Consider the following 11609-nt stretch of genomic DNA (forward strand, 5'->3'; position numbering starts at 1 on the left):
TTACCTCACTAAGTGTAAGCATGAAGTTTGTCAATAAAATAAACTAAGAATAATCCGATGTCTAAATAGCTCTAAAATGGTACATATACCAAAGCAGTAGTTTCAACTACTTGTTTATAGATTAGAATCACTCTCCAGAACCCTGATATCAAGGTCACCCTCAGGGCCAATTAAATCATAATATACGGTGACACTCAAACATCAGATCATTCAGTCCCCTGTAGATAATTCGAATTCTGCAGGTAAAGCTCTGCCAGTGAATGTATACAAAAGCAAGCCCTCCATAGGGAACACTCCAGAGCAAATTGTAATTGTATTTCACAATATTGCTGTATTCCAGACATCATTCTCCTTCCTTCATGCCTCCTAATCTACCAAGTACTACCTACATTGCTACAGTAACTTTCCAACTTGCTTCCTTCTAGATCTAGATCTAGATCTTACAATACATCAAGGTTCAGTAAACTTTTTTCTGTAAAGTGTCAGTTAGTAAATGCTTAGGATTTAAGGGCCATAAATTCTGTGTTTCAACTTGTTAACTCAACAATTGTAGCATGAAAGCAGCCCATAGAAAAGATCTAAATTAATAATAGGTTGGCTGTATTCCAATAAAACTTTGTTTATAAAAATAGTCAGGAGGCTAAATTTAGTCCGTGGGCAGTAGTTTGCCGACCCCTGCTACAGACAGACAGACAGACAGACAGACACACACACACACACACACACACACACACAGAGGTACACTTGAATCATACCTTATTTTCAGTAACATGTACACCTTGCATGATACTAAGCGGATATACCCTTATAAGCACTGCCTGGAACAAAATACAGTACGTATTTATGGATGGTTTTGATATCTGTTTTATTGACATAAAACACATGTTAAACTATACCCTATCCACTTTCTTGACTATTATCATCTCTAGTATGAGTATTTATTTTCCTCCTAGGTTCTTGATAACTTGTGTAAAACTAACGAATTCTACGTAGTTGAAAAATTAAGTCCTGGATAGCATTCGTTATCTATAGCTTTTTCAGTGTTCTGATGAAATATCCATGCAAATCAAAAATCTATTAACCATTCTGCTCTTTAGTGAGTCAGGTGCTTTACAGATTTCCAAAGATTATGGTCTTTGTCATTACTGGGTATTGCATATGAACACTTTTTTCAGTCTGTTAGGATACGTTGCCTATATGCGTATGTTGGAATCTTGGTGAATAAACCTTGGCTAAAAAAACAGAAGACCTGAATATATGTCTCTGCTTTATACTCTAGAAGTGTGCCTGTGATTATGTAAACAGACCTTTATCTGAGGCTAAACTTTATGACCTCGTGAAAGAAGAGTAGTAATTCTTGCGTTCTTGTTCATCTTACTAGGTTGTAAAAAAGAACTCATGATAAAACAATATAATTGAGAATGACGTTTGAACTTTCAGTAGGATAAAATAATCTGGTAAAAAAGCTCACTTTTCATAATTCTTATTGTATTTTCTATCTTTTTAATTATTTTTAATCATCAGACGTGTAAATATCTCAGCTGCATAGATAAACTGGGAGAGGAAATCAAAGTACTTACTTTGTTTTCTACAACCTAGTAGCTGTTACAAAGTGATGCAACCTAATCCTTCATAATTATTATTACTAAAGATTCCCTGGGCATCATGTTCAATAAACTGCTTTTTTGTATGAAATGTTTTTAATAATACTTTGTTCTACAGTCCTTTTCATATTTTTTTAATATCTTCACAGAAGGCAGCTAAGTAGCCTTTCTTTATTAATAAGCAGGAAAGCTGCTTTCATTTATCATCCAATCTCTATGAATTTCATTCCTTTACTTTCTAGGAGACCTTTATTCAGGTACTATTGGTTACTACATAGGAAATCATTTATATAGCCAGCTGCTTCCAAGAACCTCCTTGTCTGCTTCTAATTTTTACGCTGAAATTTTAATGAGTTGTAAAATTATTACCTGGTTACTCATATCTCTTAGTTTACTACCTCAAATGTCAAAGTATTCATTATCCATTTACTCTACAAATAGCATTGAATATATCTCCTTTATATTAGTCTATATATGTTCTAATCCCTGGGGATAAAACCACAAACAAAACACAAAAATCTCTGCCCTTGAGGGAATGAAGGTTTAGTTGTGATTTTCAAAGAAAGCTAAAAAATAAGTAAGTGCACTGATAGTGATAAATGTGGGGAAGAATAAAGCTGGGAAATTGGTTAGAGAGAATCTTGGTGGGAGTGGATCGGAGTGAGAAATTCCTATTTTACATCAGATGGTGAAAGAAGGCATCACTGATAAAGTGACATGTTAGCATCAGGATGTTTTGGAGTTTGCGATGCAGATATCTTTGAAAAAAAAACACAAAAAACAAAAAACAAAAACGCTCCAGGCAGAGATAACAGACAGTGTAAAGCCCTTGGGTTGAGAACAAGCCGGGCATGTGTAAGAAACAGCAAAAACGCAGTATGGCTGAAGCAGAGTGCACAAAAGGGATTTGGGGTACAGGTGGAGATGGGAATGGAGAGATGGCAAGGAGAGTAGGCCCAGCTTATTTAGATCCTCATAGATGATACTGGGAATTTTGCTTTGATTCTCAGGGATCTGCCACGCCATTGTGGTGTTTGTTGTGAGAAGTGATGTGATCTGACTAATATTTTTAAACAATCTTGGCTACATCGTTAAATTCTATCTAAATCAGTGGAAATGACCATTAGTGTATGTGTTTGGTGAGCTTGGGTACAGTTTTAATTGGAACTGAGCCCCAGATGACTGCTTATTCCATAATTTGCTGCATCCTACCTCTTTGTGCTTATCTACAGGTGTGGCCACCCATTTACAAGATACTGGATTTCCCCCCAGGATTCCTCATACCTAATTGTTCTTGAAAATCTTGGTTGGTTTTCCTTTTATTTTGAGACACAATTTCCAGAAGGGTCCAAACTTCTCTCCATTAGAAGAACATAATGAAGTTAGAACTAGACTAGCCCTCCTAATAGTATACAATTTCTTGTTTGTACTGTGTACAATTGATTGTAGGATACAGGATGGATTAGGATTATGTTTGGGGCTTTGTACTTTTTATATTATCAGAAAACCTTTCTCTTCAAACTGTTACCATAAATCCAAATCTATGACTAGTACTGGTGCATTGGATATATTCAATGATTTTTTTATCGATTAAATAAATGTGTGAAGAAATGCATGAATAAATATGACAAGGCAATTTTCATTGCCTTCTGTGTCAGGTAGTTTCCAATTGCTCCTCCTGGGCAACTCTTCCAGGTTCTCTTCCCTGTTCTCTATCCTTGTGAGGTCACCTGTATAGAGTATATCAGTTTCTGAGGACCTCTGGCTCTCATCTCCATTCAGACAATGGAGGGAAGGAGGACAGTTAAGGGATGAGAGTGAAGTTGGGGCATTTATTGTTAGTTCCATCCACCAGAAGTAATCCTAGGCTGGAATTTCTTTCCATAATGGGTCATTCTTCCTTTTACTGAGCCTGCTTTGCAGGATTCTCTTTCATTTATGATTCTAGTAAACTCCTCCTTTCCTCATTCCCTTTGGTCCTACAGATAGTTGCTGCTTCCTGGCTGTTGGCTGAGATTCCTGCACTATTGTGGAACCTCTGCACCCTGTCCACACCTCAATAATTATTCTCTTTATTTATAAATCCTCTTCAAATTATCCTAATTTGTGTGTGCCATCTGTCTTCTGTTGAGACTAACAGATATGCCATCAATTACACCGCTGCTCTGCAAATACAAGTGCACATGTTATGAGAAGGAGGAGTAGGCATCTTGATATACATGGTACTATTATGCTTGTCTTATTAAACACTTTCGACTCTAATTGACTGTGACTTCCACTTTAGGGCACACAAAGGCTAATGGGATGTTAAAACTTGAAGCAATTTTAGAGATATCAAATCTAAATCACTGGAGAAATTGAGACTATTGTCTGCAATAGTTGGTAGGCATTTGGCTAATCCAATCTGCTGGTGACTGGCTCCTGCATTACAACCATAGGTTAGAGATGGTCTCCTCTCTATTCCCTTGCCCACCATGAACTTAGCAGGTAGAGTAAGATCACTTTTTCAAAACTTTCCGATGATTTCTCATTTCATTCTGAGTTAAAACCAAAGTTCTTGAAACCACTACACAATCTAGCCCCTGTCTGTCTTCTGTCTTTGGGACCTCAATAATCTTATCTATCCTCTCTCCTCTCCCTATAATACTTCCTCCTTTGTTCCCTGGTGGGACCAGAATATCCTATATGTGTTAAGGCCTTTGCATTGAAAAACTTTCTCCAAATATCTGCACGGAGTAGTCCTTCACTGATAATGAAATGTCACTTCATCAATAAGGACTTCCCTAACCACTCAGTTTAAAAAAGCAGCCTTCATTTGTGTTAGGTCTTCTTTCCCCTTGTGCTGCTTTATTTTTTTTTAATCTGTCACAATAATCATCTTATATATAATATATTGTATTTAATTGTCTATTTATTCTTGTTTTCCCCCTTTCAAATGGGAGCTCACTAAAAGACAGGTATTTATTTTATTTTTTCTCTTTTGTTCATTACCAAATCCCTAGTGCCTGGAAAAATCTCTGGCACCCTGGAGGCACACAATAAACATTTGTCAAATGAATAAATGAAATAATGAATGACTTATAAACTTTTGTTTGTATGATGGAATAATCAATATTGATAAACAGTTGTATGGTTTTATTGAAATGTTTGTAAATAAACAAGGACTTGGAGGATCCATTTCTAATCTATTAGATTTTCTGTTATCAACAGAATCACTACTACTCTACTACATGACAAGTTTATGTATTATTTCAAAGAATGACATAAAAATTTCCTGCTTTTCTAGGATGTAGATTAAAAAAAAATCAATCCAGCTGAAATATAATCAAGAAAGAGAGTCATTAGGTCACAGTGTCTGGTTACTTACCCATAAATTATACCTGGATATATTGGCAATAATATGCTAGGAATGTAAATTGATGTTGGCTTTCTTGTTACATATATTTCCCAACCTACTATTATATGACTCTAATTAGGATATAAAATTTGTATTACAAAGAGATGGTAAGGTAAAGGGATATATTTTGTTCCCCAATAGTAAATATTAGTAAATATTATATACAGAGTGGAAGATTCTGGTATTCGTATTTTATTTCTATTGTGCCCTGTAGACTCTAGTAAGAAATCTATAGTCTAAAAATGTTTACAAATTCTTCTTTTATTGAACTTGGATTTATCATATTTTTAAAATTTCATAAAATGATATGTCTGTTTTTATCTTCCTGCATGACAGCTCAACAAAATCTCAGAATTTTAGAAAGTGAGGCCTTTGTTTTCTTCTTTTAAGTTTTATTTTGATGTAATTTTAGATTTACAGAAAAGTTACTAGAATAGCACAAAGAATTCTATATAACCTTCAGTGAGATTTTCTGAGTTGACATCTTGCCGTATTTGCTTTTATCTTTCCTTTTTCTTTTCTCAGTTTCAATCTGTACACACACACACACACACACACACACACACTATTTTCTGAATCTACTAAGCTGTAGACATGATGCCCTAGTACTTGGACCTTAAATTGAGGGTTTGGTAATCAAGGTAGTTAGGCACAATATGAATCAAAGGCTAAAAAAAAATTTTGTTGTTGATTGTTACGAAAAAAGTTATAAGAAGAAAGTTCAGTGACATCCCTGTTTAAATATGTTTGAGAAACACATTGATGTGGTATTTTTAATATATGAACTAAAGAATAAATTTTTAGTCACATTTGGCAGTCCCCTGTTTGCACCCTATCCTCCAATTATATTGTACTACTTACCTTTTGGGAAATTGTCTTTTTGGGTGCTCAGTGGATAATTGTGTATTTATTGGATAAAATGATCATCTGAAAAATCATGCCATGTTCAACTATGTACACAAGAAGAAAAACACTCTCATATGAACCAAAGTTCATTACCAAGTACCATGGGGGAGTCCATGTCTTCCTTTGCCTCTTGCTCTGTTTGATCCATCTCTAACTGAGCTTTACCTGGTGCCAAAAATAAAAGAAATCAGCTCTAGTGAAGACAACCAAGTGTCCTTTACTCAATTCTTAGCACTGTTTGATATGAGTGTTTTATTACTTTCAGCGTATCTCCAAAACATTTCTAAAAATACTGATGGTAGACCGCCCATTCTGAGTTCCAAGTTTATTTTTAGCAACATATGGCATTGATAGTCAAACAGCCAATTACTTTGGCTAATGCTGAGTAATTTTGATTCATGTTAAAAAAAATCCATCACATTTGAACTAGAAGAAAAGCCGAATTGGCTATAATTTTAAACTGCTTGAAATGTCATTTATTCCCTTTAACCACTATTACAACTTCCAAAATGCTGCTCTTTATATTTATATCTTTGACCTATACTCTAAATTTAGGAGTTAACTTTTTTGAAAAGGATCATTTTTTAAAAGATGTTGTTTCAAAAATGTTTGTGACTGGATATCAGTATGTGTAGGCTACATGATGAAGAGGAACTCTGATGAAAAAGAATTAGCCAGTTCAAAAGCACTGAGTATTTCACATATTTAATAACCAAATATCTGATATGCATGATTAATGAGGATGAAATAACTCCAAATGCTACAAACTTTGTGACAAAGAAAGTTACATATACCATCTGGACACCAAATAAAGCCCTTAGTCATGGAATTGAAATGAGAGTTTTTCCAATTTCATTTCAGTCGGTCCCTATGGGTGTCTTCAGAAACACTGGATGTGGGCTGATAATAGAAATGGTTGCTTTTTGTGATCCCTAAACTGATACAAATGAATAAAATGAAACACATATTAATAGAAAGTACTGCAAGAGGATGAATAAGTTTCCTAGCTATAAAATTTGTGGTCAATAGTGTTTTTTTTTTTCCCTTTCAGCTCTTTGAATATATCATCACACTACCTTTTTGCCTTATGATTTCTGATGAAAAATCAGCTGTTACTGTTACAAAGGATCTCTTGTATGTGATGGATCACTTCTTTCCTCCTGGTTTCCAGATTCTTTCTTTGTTTTTTCTTTTGAACAGTTTGACACTCAGGTGTGTATGTATCTAAATATGGTATCTCTTTGAAATTCTTACTAATTGCAGTCTGCTGAGATTTTTAGATCTATAGTTTAATACTTTTCATCAAATTTGGAAATTTTTCAGCCATTATTTTTTGCAATTTTCTTTTTCCTCCTTTTCTTTCTTTCCTCTCCTTCTAAGTCTCCCATTATGTGTATGTTGTTATGTTTTGTTGTGTCCTAAAGGTTTCTAAGGATCTGTTCATTTTTCTTTATTCTTTTTTTTTCTATCTGTTCCTCATATTTGATCATTTAAAATGACATATCTTTGGGGTGCCTGGGTGGCTCAGTTGGTTAAGCATCTGCCTTCGGCTCAGGTCATGATCCCAGGGTCCTGGGATCGGGCTCCCTGCTCAGTAGAGAGTCTGTTTCGCCCTCTCCCTCTAACTTCCCCCTGCTCATGTTCTCACCTGTGCTCTCTATCAAATGAATAAATAAAAATTTAAAAAATAATAATAAAATGACATATCTTCAAGTTTGCTGATGTTTTCCTTTTCTATCTCAAATCCTTAGACTTGTTTTTAAGCAATGTTAATGTAGGTCTAGGGTAGCCTCTTCTCTGGGAAGGTTAAGCCTACTATCAAGATGTATCCTTTTTGTGTGCGTCTTTGCCAAATGCCTCTGGTATTATATAAAGTCTCTTCTTCCTGGCTTCTCAAAATTCAACAGTCTCGCAGCCCAGTATAATCTCTTGAAATTATTCAGTTTACATCTCCCAAGTAATTTTTATTTTCCATCTTTGAGTTTTGCCAAAGGATTATATAGCTTGGTATTCAGCAAAAATGCCAACAATATTTCCATGCAGATTTCTGTAGGTCTTATGTTTAGATCCTTCTTCTCCAGTATTTGTTCCATGAATGTTAGCCACTACTTCCCCTCTGAAGTCTGATATATTTCCTTAGCAGCCATGCTTAGCTTGTGATCTCTTTCACTGCACATGGTACATAAATTGTTTCTCAGTAGAAAACAAGGATGGGGTAAGAGTTCTTCTTGTTAGTTTTTGCCTGCCAGAGTAATCACAATCCTACAATGTTGTCCAATGTATAACAATATTTGCTTTATATATTTAGTACAGTGTTGCATTTCTTTACACTAAGAAAGCAAGCTCACTATCAGTTACTTCCTCACACTGGAAATAGAAATCCTTCACTTTTTTGTTAGTAGACAAATATTATTTCATTTATTTAACTAACCCATCATTGATGGGCATTTACATTGTTTTAAATCTGATTCAGTTTTCTCTATACTAAAGGAAAGAATATGTGGAAAAGGTGATATTTGAAGAAATGTTTAAATATATGGCACACTTCAAATCAACTTATGTGGGCGCCTACTTTTACCTGAGGGAGAAGTGGTCTATACGATTACTCCATTCAACTAATGTATTTTGGATCCAGGCATTGTGATAGGTACTATAGATACAGGGAAAAACAGAAAAAAGAAAATGATCTGTACTTTTCTTCATGAACAAACAGTCCATTTGACCAGACAAGTAATAGTTAAACAGTTGCTACCTATAAGTGCTATAAAGGAATATGACAATAAACTCTAAAAATTTATGTTAAATGCTAATTTATGTGTATATAGGAGAGGGAGCTGTTCGGAAAATATTTCCTGTGAAAGTGACTTTGAGTTGAGATCTAAAATGTATGTGAGAGTACAATAAAAAAAAATGACAAAAGAAAATGTATATGAGAGTTAGCTAGTTAATAGAGAAAGAAAAAGTATTTTCTGTGATGAAGTATCAGTATGTGCAAGGATTTGGAACTAGATGGCATGCCTGCAGAAAATATCTCAACATAGGAGAGTGTGACCAGAATATAAAACAGGGAAGTGTCATGTGTAAAGATCAACAAGGCTTTCTTTCTATAGACAACTGAAAGTTCTAAGTAAAGGCTTGGCAAGAAGACATTCCATATTTAGTTTTTATTCCATGCTTTCAGGCTTTCAATCATATATTTTCTTTAATTACTTTCTTAGAAATTATTCACCTGTATTTTATCCTTCATCAATAAAATAAATATCGTAAGTAACAAGAATGTATCTTTTTCACATCTTCCCATGACCTTATGTTTTTCCTTTGAAGAATTATTTTTTACATTATTCCCACATATAAACATCTATCCTAATATGTAGTGCTTCATTATACAATTTTATTTGTTTGCATATGTGAACTTCTCCATTCTGAAGTAAATTCTTGGAATCGTTTTCTTTTTTTTTCCCCAGTAGTGTGTGTATATATATATGAATTTAACCAAGGAAGTGAAAGCTGTATGCAATGAAAACTAAGACTTTGATAAAAGAAATTGAAAAAGACACAAATGAATAGAAAGATATTTTGTGTAACCACAGCAATCAGACAAGAAAAAGAAATAAAAGCCATCCAAATCAGTAAGGAAAAATTAAAACTGTCATTGTTTTCAGATAACATGTTACTGTATGTAGAAAACCCTAAAGACTCAATCAAACCTCTGCTAGAACTAATAAGTGAATTCAGTGAAGTCATAGGATACAAAATCAGTGTACAAAATCTGTTGCATTTCTATACACCAATAATGGGGAGCTGAAATAGAAATTAGGAAAACAGTACCACTTATAATTGTACCCAAAATAATAAGATACTTAGAAATAAACCTAACCAAAGAGGTGAAAGACCTGTACTCCGAAAACTATAAAACACTGATAAAAGAAATTGAAGATGACACAAAGAAATGGAAAGGCATTCCATGCCCATGGATTGGAAGAACAAATATTGTTAAAATGTCTATACTACCCAAAGCAATCTCCACATTTAATGCAATATCTATCAAATTACCACCAGCATTTTTCACAGAGCTAGAACAAATAATTCTAAAATGTGTATGGAACCACAAAGGGCCCTCTAATAGCCAAAGCAATCTTGGAAAAGAATAGTAAAGCTGGAGGCATCACAATTCCAGACCTCAAGTTATATTACAAAGCTGTAGCGATTAAAACAGTATAGTCATGGCACGAAAACAGATACTAAGATCAGTGGAACAGAATAGAGAACCCAGAAATGAATCCACAACTATATGGTTAGTTGATCTTCAACAAAGAAGGAAAGAATATCCAATGGGAAGACAGTCTCATCAACAAATGATGTTGGAAAAACTGGGCAACAACATGTAAAAGTATGAAACTGAACCACTTTTTATACCACACACAGAAATAGATTTGAAATGTATTAAAGACCTAAATGTGAGACTTGAAACCATCAAAACCCTAGAGGAGAACACAGGCAGTAAACTCTTTGACATGGACCATAGCAACTCTGTTCTAACTATGTCCCCTGAGGCAAGGGAAACAAAGGAAAAATAAACTATTGGGACCCCATCAAAATAAAAACCTGCCCAGTGAAAGAAACAATCAACAAAACTAAAAGACAACCTGTATAATGGGAGAAGATATTTGCAAATGACATATCTGGTAAAGGGTTGGTATCCAAAATATTTAAAGAATTTATCAAATCAGCACCCAAAACAAATAATCCAATTTAAAAAATGGACAGAAGACATGAATAGATGTTTTCAAATACATACAGATGGCCAATACATATAGATGACACATGAAAAGATGCTCAATGTTGCTGATCATTAGGGAAGTGAAATCAAAACTACAAAGAATACAAAAATACTATTTGAAAGGGATGAATGCACCATGATGTTTATAGCAGCATTATCTACAATAACCAAATTATGGAAACAGCCCAAGTGTCCATTGATGAATGGATAAAGACAATATGGAAGATACACACACACACACACACACAGAGTGGAATATTACTCAGTCATCAAAAAGAATGAAGTCTTGCTCTTTGCAATGACATGGATGGAGCTGAAGTGTATTATGCTAGGTGAAATAAGTCAGTCAGAGAAAGACAAATACCATGTGATTTCACTTATATGTGGAATTTAAGCAACAAAACAAACAAGTGAAGGGAAAAAAAGAGGCAAACCAAGAAACAGACTCAAGTATAGGGAACAAACTGATGGTGACCAGGAGGGAGATGGGTGGGGGATTGGTTAAATAGGTGATGAGGATTAAGGAGTGCGTTTGCTGTGATTGAGCACAGGATTTTATATGGAAGTGGTGAATCACCATATTGTACACCTGAAACTAATGTTACACTGTACGTGAAATAAGTGGAATTTAAATAAAAACTTCAAAAAATGTAAATAACCCATATAACTCAATAATGAACAAACTGATTTTGAAAAATGGGCAGAGTAATTATATAAAACTTTTTTTTCCCAAAGAAAATACCCAAATGGCCAACAGGTACATGAAAAGAAGCTCAAAATCACCAATCATTAGGAAAATACAAATAAAAACAATGGGATATCATGTCACACCGGTTAGAATGGCTACATCAAGAAGATGAGTTAAGTGTTGGTGAGGATGTGGAGATAAGGAAACACATGTACACTGTGGGTGGGCATGTAA

The sequence above is a fragment of the Ursus americanus genome, chromosome 12 (assembly GCF_024610735.1).
Source record: "Ursus americanus isolate L20-20 chromosome 12, mUrsAme1.1.p, whole genome shotgun sequence".
Lineage (NCBI taxonomy): Eukaryota > Metazoa > Chordata > Mammalia > Carnivora > Ursidae > Ursus > Ursus americanus.